Source organism: Silene latifolia, chromosome 9, assembly GCF_048544455.1.
Source record: "Silene latifolia isolate original U9 population chromosome 9, ASM4854445v1, whole genome shotgun sequence".
Taxonomy (NCBI): Eukaryota; Viridiplantae; Streptophyta; class Magnoliopsida; order Caryophyllales; family Caryophyllaceae; genus Silene; species Silene latifolia.
Window position 1 is genome coordinate 121,036,753 of NC_133534.1, and position 16,525 is coordinate 121,053,277.

The following is a 16,525-nucleotide window of genomic DNA, read 5'->3' on the forward strand; positions in this document are numbered from 1 at the left end:
ATCAATGTGAGCACTAAGTTGAGCGCCCAATTGAGTAATGGAGTCCACTTCATGCTTTCCTCCTCTAGTAGCCTTGCGAGGTCTACTATATTATGAGTTATGGACCGCCATTTCCTCAATTTTGTTCCATGTTTGATTGTCATCAACTTCAGTGAACATTCCATTTTGATCCCATGTTGAGAATGTTCCTTGAATCTTCATAAAGACCGTTCCAAAATTGTTGTACCAAGAACCACTCGATAAGTCCATGGTGAGAACATGAGCGACAAATTCCCTTGAATCGCTTCCAAGCTTCATATAAGGATTCTTCATCTCTTTGCTTAAAGCCCGTAATTTGAGCTCTTAGCATGTTAGTCTTTTCCGGTGGGTAGAACTTTTTGTAGAAAGCTAGAGCCAACTTTTTCCAAGAATCAATTCCGAGAGTAGCCTTATCAAGGCCTTTCATCCATTGTTTCGCGGTGCCAATTAGAGAAAAAGGAAATAAGACCCATCGAATTTAGTCTTGAGTTACACCGGTTTGAGAAATCGCATCACAATAGTCACAAAAAGTCTTCATATGAGAGTGAGGGTCTTCACTAGGCATCCCCCCAAATTGGCTTCTTTCGACTAATTGGATAAATGCGGATTTTGCAATAAAATTTCCGGTTAAGTGTTGTGGTCTGGGAGTACCATTGGGTAGGTTCTCCTCGGTGGGTACGGAATGTGATGAAAACTTAGGCACTGTGGGTTTATTTTGTGTTGGATTTTGTGTTGGATTCTCCTCACCTTCTCTTGCAAAAGGGTTGATGAACTCAATAGTATTTGGTTGAATATCTACAACCTCACCGATACCTCTCAAAGTTCTCCTAGCAAGTCTTCTATTGGTTGTCAAAGTCCTTTCAATTTCGTGATCAAAGGGTAACAACTTACCTTGTGACCTTCTAGACATGCAAAATATCAAACAACTAGGAAATAATTAGAACAAACCTTGAGGAGTTTTACTTCCCCAAGGCAAAGAAAGACACAACTAATAACAATATAAGAAAATCTAAATCAAGTTAACACCGTCCCCGGCAACGGCGCCATTTTTTTGGTCGTGAATCTCTCGTGGGGTTTAGTTTTCAGTACTTGTCGTTAGGAGCACCTAGACCAAAACACAATTTATAACTTCACCAACAACTCTACAATTAGTAAAGAGGCAAGTAAAGGTCGGATCCCATGGGACGGGAATTGAAATAAGATTTCTATTGCAACTAGCGGTGTCTAAGGGTGTCACAATTAGGGTTTGAAGTAGAAGATCACTAAACTAAATAGCAATGAAAGTAAACAAGCAAGATGAACTAAAAGGGATGTAAACAGTTGATAAAAAGGCACTAGGGTGTCATGGAGTCATAGGGGATTCATGGGAATTGATCATACAAACATATTCTCAAGTTATAAGCAAGCAATTATTGTTGTGATGGATCGAGTTGGTTTATATCTTACAATCCTAGCAAAGTTTGGGTCCCGGAGCCGAATTGATTAGATTGTACAACACCTACAAGTCGACTTAATCTTCCCTACTCAACAATATGCATGGTCTAATGAGACTTGAGTTGGTTTATGTCTTACAAGTCTCATTGAAAAGATAGGTGATGGGTGAAAAATGCAAGGATTCATAGGCTCACATTTCATCAAACATAACATGTGCATAAGTTGAGATCACAACAAGCAAGCAAATAAACTATGAAAGCATATTAATTTAAGCATGAATCATTCCCAATGGTTGTTTCCCCTAATTACCCAATAACCCTAGCTAAGGAAACTACTCACTCATTATCATGTTGAACATGCTAGCAAGATTGTCAATCATACCAACAAAGTGGAACATGATGAATAAATGAAAGTGATTAACAATAATTAAAAAGGGATTAAGAGAATTATACCTACTAATGATACAATTATAAAGCGAAGAATAAAAGAAGTACTTGATGCTTGATTGGAAGGTTGTCAATCTCCCAATAATAACCCAAATAATCTTCAATTACCCAAAATAAAGGATAATCAAGAGAGAGATTTAGGAAATAAAACTTGTATTAAAACTTAATTAAATGTTGATTACAAGATTAAAGAGAGATTTGATTGATATTAACTACTCTAAAGATTGCTAAGAAGAACCTACTCTTCTAATTCGACTAATAGGGTATTTATAGTGGGGATTAGGTACATAAATTAGTGTTAACTAAGGGCTTAAATGACGATTAAGTCCCTTGTTGAGGAATTGCCGGTCTCTAGAGAGACTCCGGTCTCTAGAAAAAGATGTGCATCCTTCCTTGAAGCTTGTAGAAGACGAAATGGGACTGTCTGGGAATCCGGGCGTCTTTAGCACGGGACAGGCGGATTTGGCAGCTTCTGGACGGGCGTCTAGAGGGCGAAGACGGGTGTCTTCTGGAAGTTCTGCCCGGGCGTCTAGCTGAGGAAGACGCTCGGATTGTGGGGTGAAGACGGGCGTCTTCTAGGCAATCCGCACAGATTGTCAGGCAGTCTCGTTCCTTCTTCTTTTCTTCTTTTTTCTTCATAAAATCCTTGAGGATTTCCTCGGGGATGCAAGGATCTTTTCTCATCATTGCCCATCTACTATAGTATGTACAAAGGCCTTCTAATCTTGTCTCTCCTTGATGCTTGGTCATTGAATTCAATCAATTTAGTCTCATTTTGCCATGAAAATGCAAGGTTTGCACTCCTTTCCTAACAAAGACACAAAATCTCAAAGAATATGCAAAACAAAGAACTAAAGACAATAAATGACCCAAATATGCACTAAAAAGCATGGGAACAAGGCTAATTCGGTGACTAAATATACTATAATTATGGTCACATCAGGATTTCTCCTAAGGTGCTTCTGGTTTCCCCGCTGAATCCTACTAGGACGCTGGATTTCTTGATGATTTGATCCTCGTTTATATTCATGGCTTTCAGTACGTCAAGCATGATCTGGTTCACTGAGATGCCTCCATCTACCAGGATCCTTCTTACCGTGGCTGTTCCAATCTGCATAGAAAATAACAAGGCCATCATGATGAACATTAGGGATGCCTACCAGGTCGCAATCATTGAAAGTGATTTTTGGGACAAGATCCGGCTTGTAGGGTGACACAGTCCTTGGTGTCCTGGTTATCGTCTTTGCTGCTGAACTTGTCAGGCCGCAAATCTCCGAACCGCCAGATATGAATTTTACTTCATAGATTGGTGGTGGTGGTGGAGGGAGACTACGATCCTGCTTGTGCTCCTGATTTTCCTTATCCTAGTTTGCGTTCTTGCCCTTTGTCTTGAGTAGGTCTTTTAAGCACCCTGATTTTAACAGGTAGGCTACCTCCTTCCTCAGGGTGAAACAATCATCCGTGGTGTGTCCAATATCTATGTGAAATTCGCACCATTTTGAATTGTCTCTTCTGGGATTTTGATTTTCTGACTTCCTGGGCCATCTAGCAGCTGATCCCATGTTATCAAGTCTCTAGATTAATCCTGCAATATCAACACTGATGTTATGTTCGGAGATAGGTGGATAAACTTTAACCTTACCTTGATACTCATGGGCCAGGTTAACTTCTGACTGATCTGGCCTGGAATATGGGGTAGGCCTATAATTGTTCCCTTTGTTGCTTTTCCTATTACTTCTTTCATGATCCTTTGGTCTACTGGGTGATCCAAGTTTGTAGCTTTTATCTTCTTCCAGCCTTATGAAAGCAAGAGTCTTGGCCTGAACATCTTCGAAGGTGTGGCAGGGATACTTAGTGAGTTCGCTGTATAAGTCATTGTATGGTAGTACCCCTGTCTGAATGCCTCCGCTGCTGTTCCAACGTCACACCTGGGTATAGACACTTTCTCTTTGTTGAATCTTGCAAGAAATGTCCTAAGAGTTTCATCAGGCTTCTGTGTAACTAGGTAAAGGTCACTGGATCATTTCTCCAACTCCCTGCTACTTGCAAACTGCTGGTTGAAACTATTGATCAGGTTGGCAAAGGAATGGATGGTGCTAGTTGGCATGTTGATGTACCATTGCAGGGCAGGGCCAGTCAGGGTCGTTCTAAATCCCTTGCACATGCAAACTTGTCTGAACTTGCTGGGAATAGATGCAGCCAGCATTTTCTGCTTGTAAAGAGCCACGTGATTTTGTGGATCTGTGGTTCCATCATAGAGTGAGCTCTCCATGCTTCACATCAATCACCGCACCCGCGGTGTGTAAGAAAGGTCTTCCTAGAATGATTGGAATGTTGGAGACTTGTTCCATGTCAACAATGACAAAGTCCACCGGGATGAAAAATTTCCCAACTCTTACGGGAACATCTTCCCATATCCCTAATGGTGTCTTCGTCGATCTATCGGCCATTTAGAGTGTGATATTGGTGCATTTAAGCTCTCCCATCCACAACCTTTTACTCACCGAGTACGGCATAACACTCACACAAGCCCCTAGATCACATAAGGCTTTGTTGATCATGGTGTCACCAATGGTACACGGTATTGAGAAGCTTCCCGGATCTTTGAGTTTTGGAGGTGAACTCCCTTGAAGTATTGCGCTACTCACATTAGTGAAGGCGATAGTCTCAAGCTTCCGGATCGACTTCTTCTTTGTGAGGATGTCTTTCATGTATTTTGCATAGGCCGGCACGTGATTGATTAATTCCGTGAAAGGAATCGAGACTTCCAAATTCTTCACAATTTCCATAAATTTTCCAAGTTGGTCATCAAATTTGGGCTTGGCTTGACGACTTGGAAAAGGAAGTTTAATCACAATGGGCTCCTTCTCCTTGACCTTGTCTTCATTTTTCTTTGAAATTTCTTCTTTTGATGGTTCTCCATCCTTGGAGTCTTGCACAATTTCTTCTTTGTCACTAGCTTCCATAACTTCATCCTCAACTTGCTTCTTCGGTGCTTCATACCTTGTACCACTCCTCAAGTGAATGGCACTAACCGTTTCATGTCTTGGGGGATTACTTTGAGGTGGTAATTGCCCCTTTTTACTTTGTGAGCTTGAAGATGCTAGTTGAGTCAATTGGGTTTCCAACATTTTGGTGTGAGCTAGGATGTTGTTGATGGTGATTTCCTTTGCTTGACTATCTTTTTGCATTTGAGTGAAAAACTCTTGTTGATTCTTTTTCATTTGGAGGACCGCTTTTTGAACATCAAAACCTTGGTCATTTTGTTGATATGGAGTTTGATTTTGGTAACCTTGGTTTTGGTTGTAAAAGGGTCTTTGATTTTAGTTTCTCATGGGAAGTGGGGTGTATGTTGGTTGAGGGTTTTGAACATTTTGGCTTTTGTATGAGAGATTTGGATGGAGTTTGGTGTTTTCATTGTAATAGTTTGAATAAGGGGTACCACTCTTGTATGCTTTGAAAGCATTCACTTGTTCATTTGTTTCCCTACATTCACTTTGGTCATGTCACAAAGTTCCACAATTCTCACATATCCCAATTGGGATTGATGAAGATGTCGTCATGGCATTAACATCATGCTTTGGTGATTTTGAGGCTTCTTCAAGTCTAGCCATAGCCTTTTCAAACTTCAAATTGATGGTATCAATGTGAGCACTAAGTTGAGCGCCCAATTGAGTAATGGAGTCCACTTCATGCTTTCCTCCTCTAGTAGGCTTGCGAGGTCTACTATATTGTGAGTTATGGACCACCATTTCCTCAATTTTGTTCCATGTTTGATTGTCATCAACTTCGGTGAACATTCTATTTGATCCCATGTTGAGAATGTTCCTTGAATCTTCATAAAGACCGTTCCAAAATTGTTGTACCAAGAACCACTCGCTAAGTCCATGGTGAGAACATGAGCGACAAATTCCCTTGAATCGCTTCCAAGCTTCATATAAGGATTCTTCATCTCTTTGCTTAAAGCCCGTAATTTGAGCTCTTAGCATGTTAGACTTTTCCGGTGGGTAGAACTTTTTGTAGAAAGCTAGAGCCTACTTTTTCCAAGAATCAATTCCGAGAGTAGCCTTATCAAGGCCTTTCAACCATTGTTTCGCGGTGCCAATTAGAGAAAAAGTAAATAAGACCCATCGAATTTGGTGTTGAGTTACACCGGTTTGAGAAATCGCATCACAATAGTCACAAAAAGTCTCCATATGAGAGTGAGGGTCTTCACTAGGCATCCCCCCAAATTGGTTTCTTTCGACTAATTGGATAAATGCGGATTTGGCAATAAAATTTCCGGTTAAGTGTTGTGGTCTGGGAGTACCATTGGGTAGGTTCTCCTCGGTGGGTACGGAATGTGATGAAAACATAGGTACTGTGGGTTGATTTTGTGTTGGATTTTGTGTTGGATTCTCCTCACCTTCTCTTGCAAAAGGGTTGATGAACTCAATAGTATTTGGTTGAATATCTAAAACCTCACCGATACCTCTTAAACTTCTCCTAGCAAGTCTTCTATTGGTTGTCAAAGTCCTTTCAATTTCGTGATCAAAGGGTAACAAGTTACCTTGTGACCTTCTAGACATGCAAAATATCAAACAACTCGAAAATAATTAGAACAAACCTTGAGGAGTTTTACTTCCCCAAGGCAAAGAAAGACACAACTAATAACAATATAAGAAAATCTAAATCAAGTTAACACCGTCCCCGTCAACGGCGCCATTTTTTTGGTCGTGAATCTCTCGTGGGGTTTAGTTTTCAGTACTTGTCGTTAGGAGCACCTAGACCAAAACACAATTTATAACTTCACCAACAACTCTACAATTAGTAAAGAGGAAAGTAAAGGTCGGATCCCATGGGACGGGAATTGAAATAAGATTTCTATTGTAACTAGCGGTGTCTAAGTGTAATACCCGTAATTTGATAATTATTTATATTAATAATTTACGCATTTTAAATAACTAATTATAATAAGCTCATAATTTATAAGCAGGTATATGATGGAATAATATATAATATCATGGAATAATATATATATATATAATATCATGGAATAATAAGTGAGTCGGAAAGTAATTAGGTAATAATAAAAATATTACTAATATTACTAATTATATTATTAATTGTATTTTCTAATAATTAAAGTAATTAGGTAATAAGTTTCCTAATTAGTATTCTATACATCTAAACCTAGACTATATATATATAAAGAAATCTGAAAATAATTCATAAAAAAGAAGGAAGAGATCTAAAAGAAAGAGGGAGAAATCGTCTTGCATAATCGTGTTAAGGTAAGAATTAAAAACCGTCTTAAATTAATTGTATATACTTAAACAGCTTGTAACATTGACAGTTAATGACCACTGTACGCCGCCTTACACGGAACCCTATGGACCACGACTTTGACCATAGGTATAATGGACCACCGTGACCTCAATGGACCATGTCGTGACCACCGACAACCGACCTAGGGTGGAAATTAAGGGTGGTTTACGCGGGTGGTGATGGTTATAGCTGTCGAATTGGAAACCCGAATTAGACCCTTAATTAGATGACCCTTGACCTGGGCTTGGTGGGGTTGTGACGGGGTGATGTAGTCGACCATGGGAGATGTGTCGTGGTGGCTGTGCGTGGTGGTTTTTAGCGGCGGTGGTCGGATTTCGCGAAAACAGGGGAAACAGGGGAAGGATATGAACACGGTTTTAGGACGGGAACCGTGGCCATGTTGGTGGCTATGCCGAGGAAAGGGGACCACCCCTGAAGTCACCTTGAGACAGTGGCGTCAACGGTGGTGGCCATAGGTGGTAGTGGTGACCGTGGAGGTGTTGGCGAGGCGTTATTTACAGGGTATTTGTCGATGTCGGGTTTTCGGTGTATTGATTGTTGTTGTTTCTAGGACGTGTAGGGCAGCCGTGAGTGGTGTTACTGCTGGTTGTTGGTGCGTGGCAAGGGGGTTGGGTGTAGTGGTGGCTCACGGGGTGGTGGCTGCTGTAATACTCCGTATTTATATGTCTTGGGGGTACTCTATCGAGTAGCCTTTACTCTGTCGAGTAAGGGCAAGTTGCGGAATAAAACAGTTTCTGACCTGATGGGTACTTGATCGAGTAGCTGGGGCACTCGATCGAGTAGGGGGGTACTCGATCGAGTACCTTGGGTACTCGATCGAGTGTCCGGTTTTGCGGGGGTTTTTCTCGGGTTTTGTTAATTACGCGATTTAGGTATTTAAACATATTCGTCTTTATTCTAAATCACTTTTTACAAAACCTAAAACCTGTTTAAGAGAGAAAGCAACTAGTCTTCTTCCTAATCGCGTTCTTGGCAATTCCCGGAGTTCAGACGGTCAGTTTGTATCGTAGTTCGCGTCGTGGGATTCCTTGCGTCGAGGGTAAGCTTTTAATATAATTTATATAATGTTTTGTTAAGATTGATGAAACCCTAATTTAGGAATTGGGGGTTTTTATGAGTAGTATTTGAATGGTAGCATCTATGTGTTGTATGGTAGGAGGAGAATTCGTAGAGGAGCCGTTTTGATACTTTGTAGATACCGTCTGCGTGTTGTGCTTTCCGGTAGGATTTCTACTCGTATTAGTCCCATAATGGGATATTGGTGATGTGCTGTAGTTAGTGGTTTAATATGATGATTGTGATTGTGATTGTGATTGTGATTGGTTTCTATGGCTCTCGAGATGCGTTCTCGGCTGAGTGGGGTCACTTGCGGGAGTGATCTCACGCCCTAGTTTCGCCCTTCGTGGAACCCGCCACGAAAGGGGATGTGCACATTAATGGACGGGGTTATCGCTCGTACGATGAGCGGGGCTTAGGTGGGAACGGCTGCGGTCCCCCAGCGGTGGTCCGGTGGACGATCGGTATTGAGATGATGGGAGTTGGTGGTGTGTGTGTGTGTGTGTGTGACGGACAAATTGTCTGTTTGTCTTATTATTGTTATCTATATTGATTGTGTGATTAGTACTGACCCCGGTGTTGTTTTGTAAAACCTGCGGTGATCCATTCGGGGATGGTGAGCAGATATTGAGCAGGTATAGAGATGAGTACGGGGATAGCTGGGATGGCCATGACATGACGATAGAGTCTTCCGCTGTAGTTTAGCATTTATTTACGTTTGATTGAGAACGAGATAGTTTGGAATAATGTATTGTACTTTCGAGTTTGGTTTCGAGGATTGTATTGATTCATTAAACTATTTACAATAAATGTTGTTTTTGTTTTGTCTATTTGATTATCATACCTCGGGCGACCGAGATGGTGATGTCTTCATACCCGAGTGGTCCTGGTAAGGCACTCGGAGTATGGGGGTGTTACAAATGGTATCGAGAGCGACGATCCCGAAACCCGTAACCAATGAACTTAATGAACATAGGGAGTCAATTAAAATGAACCCGGGTAAAAGTTGTAGGAGCTAGTGCAAAGGCTTGGGAGACGTCCTAAAGTCGCAAGGGGTCGCCCTACAACTTTGAACCGGTCACATGGGGGAAATGTGTGTGTTGAGTCATGTGTGTGCTTGGTAAACTTGTTAACAATGTGATGAAGTGAGTTGATTGTTTGGTGTTGAAATAGGAAGTTGAGCATGTGAAAGAAAATGATATGTGGAACATGTTAATGAGATGATAACATGTTGAATGATTTACAAATGTGGCTTTAATAGCATGATGAATTGATCTTGTTGATAGTAGAATAGACACTAGCATATTTATTACGATATCATGTAACTTTATGGAAGTTTAGCATGTTAGTGTATGACGTAATATGCGGGTAGCTTTTACGTATTGGTGGTACTTGATCGAGTAAGGCTGACTCGATCGGATAGGTTTTTGACGATTTTGAGTCCAGAATCGCGTTTTAGGGCACTCGATCGAGTAACTAGGGGTACTCGATCGAGTAGGGGGTCGCTCGATCGAGTAGCCTAGATACTCGATCGAGTGGGTTAGAAATCAGAAGGTCTGTTTGGTTCTGGAGTTTGGGTACTCGATCGAGTACATGGGGGCACTCGATCGAGTAGCCCGTTACTCGATCGAGTGGGTTTGGATACTCGATCGAGTAGGTTCTGGGCAGCGCGTTTTCGTGTTTTGGGGTTTAGTACGTGTGTTTATGTTTACCCTTTCTTGTATAGCTTCAAGATGCCGCCCAAGAGAAATGCTTTGTATGCGAGAGCTGAGCTTATGACTACGGACGACATCGTCAAGATGTTAGAGCACCAGGATGCTCTTACTGAGACCCTAAAGAAAGTGAATGAGGACAAAGATAAGAGTAAGGAGAAGGAGGTTGACCATGCTAAAGTCAGTCTTTATATAGCGAGGTTTAACCCGAAGGAGTACAAGGGAGTTGAGGAGCCTAATCTTCTTGATAGTTGGCTGAGGGAGATGGAGAACATACTAGATTTAGTCCACTGTCCTGATGAGATGAGAGTGGATCAGCTGCATTCTATCCGAGGGAGGCGGTGGCAAGTGGTGGGATTCGGTGAAAGTGAGTGCCAAGGAGATATATACCAACCGGGGATTACCGCTATACCTTGGGAGGAGTTTCGTAGGGGGTGTGAGGAAGGAGTTCGTGCGAGAACATGTGAGGAGTAAGTTGAGAGAGGAGTTCGACAAGTTTAAGATGATCGCCGAGATGTCGTGGCTGAGTACTACAGGCAGTTCAATGAGAAATCTAGATATGCTGAGGATATGGGTTTGAGTGAGGAGAATCTGGCTTTGAGGTTTGAGAGAGGGCTAACCACGAAAATTATGGATAAGTTACCCGTGGGAGTCCTTACTAATGTAAAGGAAGCGTATGAGAGGGCTGGGAGAGCTGAGAGACTAGTGGAGATGGCTCAGGAGAGGTCAGGTGGAGAGAAGAGGAAGTCTGAGAGCGAACGTGGGGGCCAATCTAATTTCAAGAAAGGCAACCACAATCAATCTAAGGGGTTTTCTTCTGGGTCCGGGTTTAGTGCTGGAACTTCCTTTGGGAGAGGCCGTGGGAGTGTGAGCAACAGCTGGGGAGTGACCTGCTTTGGTTGTGGTGGCGTAGGCCACAAGAGACATGAGTGCACAAGTGGGCCAGGATCTTTCCAGAGACCTGCGCAGAGCTTCGCGAGCAACAGACCGGCGGGATCATGGCCAAACCGGGGAGGTCAGAGCTACCAGAGTGGAGGCAACCGCAACGGCGGTAATTCTTATCAGAAGACGCCGACGAACAACAACAACAACAATCAAGGGTCGGGTGCTAAGCCGACCGCATCGCCAAGATCTTGTCCAGGGAGGTGGGCGGAAGACCGATGGCAAGTTGTTCATGATGGACAAGAAGGCAGCTGAGGAGGATGCGCACGTTATCACCGGTACATTCCTTGTTAATGGTATTCCTACGTTTGTTTTGTTTGATTCGGGGGCTTCTCAGTCGTTTGTGTCTTCGAGTCATGTAAAACAGTTGGGTTTGAGAGTATATGAGTTTGTTAGGGAGCAAGTTTTCATACCTTCGGGAGAGTCTGTATCGTGTGGGAGGTTGTTTAGAGATGTATCTTTGATAGTTGGGCAAGTCGATTTCCCTGTAGACTTGCTAGAGTTTCCTTTTAATGGTTTTGAGATGATAGTTGGGATGGGTTGGTTAGGAAAGTATAAAGCTAAGATAGACTGTCATCAAAAGAAAGTGTCCCTAAGAGGCGCTAAGGGTGTTAGTGTGTCTTACCGTGGGTTTCTAGTCAAACCCAAAGTTAAGTTGATTGCTTGTTGTCACCTTGAAGTCGTATATCCGAGGAAGGGATGTCCTCTGATTTTGTGCCATGTGAGAGATGACCGGATAGAGAGCCCGGCAGTTGACGAGATACCAGTGGTGGGAGAGTTTGCAGATGTTTTTCCGGAGGAGATTCCGGGGTTGCCACCGAAGAGGGAGATAGATTTCACCGTTGAGTTGAAGCCAGGGACGGGGCCAATCTCTAAGGCACCGTACCGTATGGGTCCTAAGGAGATGGAGGAGCTTAGGAGGCAGTTAGATGATTTGATAGAGAAGGGATACATTAGACCAAGTGTATCGCCTTAGGGAGCACCAGTTCTTTTCGTGAAGAAGAAAGATGGGAGTTTGAGGTGTGCATAGATTACCGGAGTCGAACCGTGTGACGATAAAGAACAAGTATCCTTTGCCAAGGATAGATGACCTGTTTGATCGGTTGAGTGGTGCAACAGTCTTTTCTAAGATTGATTTGAGGTCGGGTACCATCAGGTGAAGATTAGAGAGGTGGACATACCGAAGACGACTTTCACGTTGAGGTATGGCCATTATGAGTATGTGGTGATGCCGTTTGGGTTGTCTAATGCGCCGGCAGTGTTTATGGATTTGATGAATAGGATCTTCAGACAGTTCTTGGACCAGTTCGTAGTGGTGTTTATCGATGATATCTTAGTCTACTCTAAGACTAAGGAGGAGCATGAGGAGCATCTGAGGATCGTGTTGCAGACTTTGAGGGATCATGAGCTGTATGCTAAGCTGTCCAAGTGTGAGTTCTGGTTGGAGAAAGTTGCTTTTCTGGGGCATGTAATCTCTAAAGATGGGGTAGCTGTGGATCCGGCGAAGATTGAGGCAGTGACAAAGTGGGAAGCACCAAAGAATGTTGCTGAGGTTAGGAGTTTCTTGGGTTTAGCTGGATACTACAGACGGTTCGTGAAAGATTTCTCCAAGATAGCTAGACCGATGACGGCGTTGATGAGGAAAGAGAACAGGTTTCGTTGGGATGAGAGTTGTGAGACGGCGTTCCAAACATTAAAGGAGCGTTTGACCACGCTCTCTGTCCTCGCATTACTGAAGGGAGCGAGAATTTCGAGGTTTATACGGATGCCGCGAAGAATGGGTTGGGGTGTGTGTTGATGCAGAATGGTAAAGTGATTGCCTATGCTTCTAGGCAGTTGAAGCCTTATGAGGAGAACTACCCTACTCATGATCTGGAGTTGGGTGCAGTGGTGTTTGCTCTCAAGATTTGGAGACATTACCTTTATGGAGCAATCTTTAAGGTATTTTCGGATCACAAGAGTCTCAAGTACATCTTCACGCAGAAGGAGTTGAAATGAGAGACAGAGGAGGTGGATGGAGTTGATTGGCGATTACGACATGGAAATCATCTACCATGAAGGGAAAGCCAATGTTGTTCTTTGATGCTTTGAGTAGAAAGAGTGTACATTCTGTGTACAGCTCTATCTTTGATGAGGTGAGAGAGGAGGTAGCGAGCTTTGGGATACATATGATGCAGAAAGGAGATGCCATGGGTGATATGACAAAGACATATGGAGTTTTATGATGACATTCGGGATAAGCGGACTTTGGATCCTAAGATAGTGGAGTGGAGAGTGGGGTAGAGAAAGGGACGGTGTCCGGTTTTCCATTCATACGAGATGGTAGCTTGAGGTTTGATGGTAGATGGTGTGTTCCTAACGATGAGGAGTTGAAAAAGACAATCATGACAGAAGCGCATTGCACACCATATTCAGTTCATCCGGGTGGAGACAAGCTTTACAAAGATTTGAAGAAAACGTTTTGGTGGCCTGGGATGAAGAAAGAGACAGCTGAGTTTGTGTCCCGTTGTTTGACATGCCAGAGAGTTAAAGGGGAACAGAGAAGACCACAAGGTAAGGTTCAGTCTTTGGAGGTGCCTGAGTGGAAGTGGGAATCCATTTCCATGGATTTCATTGTGGGTTTGCCGAAGAGTCAACAAGGGAACAACATGATTTGGGTAATAGTGGATCGCTTGACCAAGTCAGCTCACTTTGTTCCAATGAAAGATACATGGACTAAGGCACAATTGGCTATGGCCTATCGAAAGAACATGCTGAAGTTACATGGAGTCCCTAAGGACATAGTGTCTGACAGAGATGCGAGGTTTATATCGAGGTTTTGGAAGGAGTTGCAGGAATCGTTGGGAACAGCGTTGAAGATGAGTACTGACATTTCATCCTGCGACAGATGGCGGATCGAGAGAACAATCAAGACCCTTGAGGATATGTTGCGAGCTTGTGTGATGGATTTTGGTGGTAGCTGGGAGCAGAGGTTGGACTTGATAGAGTTTTCTTACAACAACAGCTATCACACCAGTATAGGTATGGCACCGTTTGAGGCTTTGTATGGGAGGAGGTGTAGGAGTCCAATTTGTTGGGACGATAGTGCTGAGGCAGTGGTTTTAGGACCAGAGATGGTGCATGAGATGGTTGAACAGATTAAGATGATCAGGGAACGGATGAGAGCAGCCCAGGATCGACAAAAGAGTTATGCAGATCTACATCGTCGGGACATAGAGTTTCAGGTTGGGGACAAGGTTCTTCTAAAAGTGTCTCCTATGCGCGGAGTTATGAGATTTGGGAAGAAAGGCAAGCTAAGTCAGAAGTTTATAGGGCCTTATGCGATCTTAGAGCGAGTTGGGGAGGTTGCGTATCGTCTGGCTTTACCAGCTGCGTTGGAGAGAGTACATAATGTGTTTCATGTATCGCAGCTGCGGAAGTATGTGAGTGACCCGTCACATGTGTTGGAGGCAGAGAGCTTAGAGCTGGATGAGTCTTTATCATATCTGGAGGTGCCTAAGCAGATCCTAGACCGAAAGGTTAGAAAGACCAGGAGTGGTGAGACAGTTTTGCTTAAGATCCTTTGGTCTAACCACGAGACCGAGGAAGCTACATGGGAGGCAGAGGATATCATGAAAGAGCGTTACCCTTCCTTTTTGATCAGGTATGTATGGTTACGGGGACGTAACCTTGTTTCTTTTAGGGGGGTAGGAGATGATCGCGAGCAGTTTTAAAGAGTTTTACACACCTTTTTATATGTTGCGTCGGTAGGTTGTCGGGATGAGTTGGGTAAGTAGCGTGTTTTATGTTGAGTTTTGTTTTGGGTGTTGAGTCGGGAATGTTTTGGAGTACCTTTGTTTTAGTAGTGGTTTGAACTTCGGGGACGAAGTTCCTTTTAAGGAGGGAAGACTGTAATACTCCGTATTTATATGTCTTGGGGGTACTCTATCGAGTAGCCTTTACTCTGTCGAGTAAGGGCAAGTTGCGGAATAAAACAGTTTCTGACCTGATGGGTACTCGATCGAGTAGCTGGGGCACTCGATCGAGTAGGGGGGTACTCGATCGAGTACCTTGGGTACTCGATCGAGTGTCCGGTTTTGCGGGGGTTTTTCTCGGGTTTTGTTAATTACGCGATTTAGGTATTTAAACATATTCGTCTTTATTCTAAATCACTTTTTACAAAACCTAAAACCTGTTTAAGAGAGAAAGCAACTAGTCTTCTTCCTAATCGCGTTCTTGGCAATTCCCGGAGTTCAGACGGTCAGTTTGTATCGTAGTTCGCGTCATGGGATTCCTTGCGTCGAGGGTAAGCTTTTAATATAATTTATATAATGTTTTGTTAAGATTGATGAAACCCTAATTTAGGAATTGGGGGTTTTTATGAGTAGTATTTGAATGGTAGCATCTATGTGTTGTATGGTAGGAGGAGAATTCGTAGAGGAGCCGTTTTGATACAGCTGTAGATACCGTCTGCGTGTTGTGCTTTCCAGGTAGGATTTCCTACTCAGTATTAGTCCCATAATGGGATATTGGTGATGTGCTGTAGTTAGTGGTTTAATATGATGATTGTGATTGTGATTGTGATTGTGATTGGTTTCTATGGCTCTCGAGATGCGTTCTCGGCTGAGTGGGGTCACTTGCGGGAGTGATCTCACGCCCTAGTTTCGCCCTTCGTGGAACCCGCCACGAAAGGGGATGTGCACATTAATGGACAGGGTTATCGCTCGTACGATGAGCGGGGCTTAGGTGGGAACGGCTGCGGTCCCCCATGGCGTAATGGGTCCAAAGTGGACGATCGTATTGAGATGATGGGAGTTGGTGGTGTGTGTGTGTGTGTGTGACGGTTCAGCTGTCTGTTTGTCTTATTATTGTTATCTATATTGATTGTGTGATTAATACTGACCCCGGTGTTGTTTTGTAAAACCTGCGGTGATCCATTCGGGGATGGTGAGCAGATATTGAGCAGGTATAGAGATGAGTACGGGGATAGCTGGGATGGCCACGACATGACGATAGAGTCTTCCGCTGTAGTTTATCATTTATTTACGTTTCAGTTGAGAACAGATAGTTTGGAATAATGTATTGTACTTTCAGTTTGGTTTCGAGGATTGTATTGATTCATTAAACTATTTACAATAAATGTTGTTTCTGTTTTGTCTATTTGATTATCATACCTCGGGCGACCGAGATGGTGATGTCTTCATACCTGAGTGGTCCTGATAAGGCACTCGGAGTATGGGGGTGTTACAGCTGCCGTGCTCATGGTGGGTATCAGGTGGTTGCGTCGTGTGATTGTATGGGGTGTTAGAGGGATGCGGGTTGAATTGTCGTGTATGGAATTTTGGTTTACACGTGAGTAGGGTGATCATACACATTATTGTATTATAATATTTGGGTGAGGGACCCGAGTTTAAATTGTTAGTCGGGTGTTGACACGAGTTTTGAGAAGTCGGGATTTAAATATAATAACTCCGTATTTATCGTATAATTGTTTTATAATTAGTTTAATTATTTAACACGGGTTGAACATTGGTTTAGTTTGTATAGCTTGATATGGGTTTTGACCGATAATTAAGACGGATTTTACATAATAATTTACACGATAACATA

General features: G+C 43.0%; 2 non-coding genes across 2 annotated transcripts; both read left to right on the forward strand.

Moving 5' to 3' along the window:
• Positions 1–242: 242 nt before the first annotated feature.
• On the forward strand, positions 243–349 carry LOC141603039 (small nucleolar RNA R71). Its single transcript, XR_012524938.1, has one exon. It is a non-coding gene; the product is annotated as a small nucleolar RNA R71 (small nucleolar RNA).
• A 5,431-nt stretch (positions 350–5,780) lies between these two features.
• LOC141603040 (small nucleolar RNA R71) lies at positions 5,781–5,887 on the forward strand. Its single transcript, XR_012524939.1, has one exon. It is a non-coding gene; the product is annotated as a small nucleolar RNA R71 (small nucleolar RNA).
• The last annotated feature ends 10,638 nt before the right edge of the window (positions 5,888–16,525 follow it).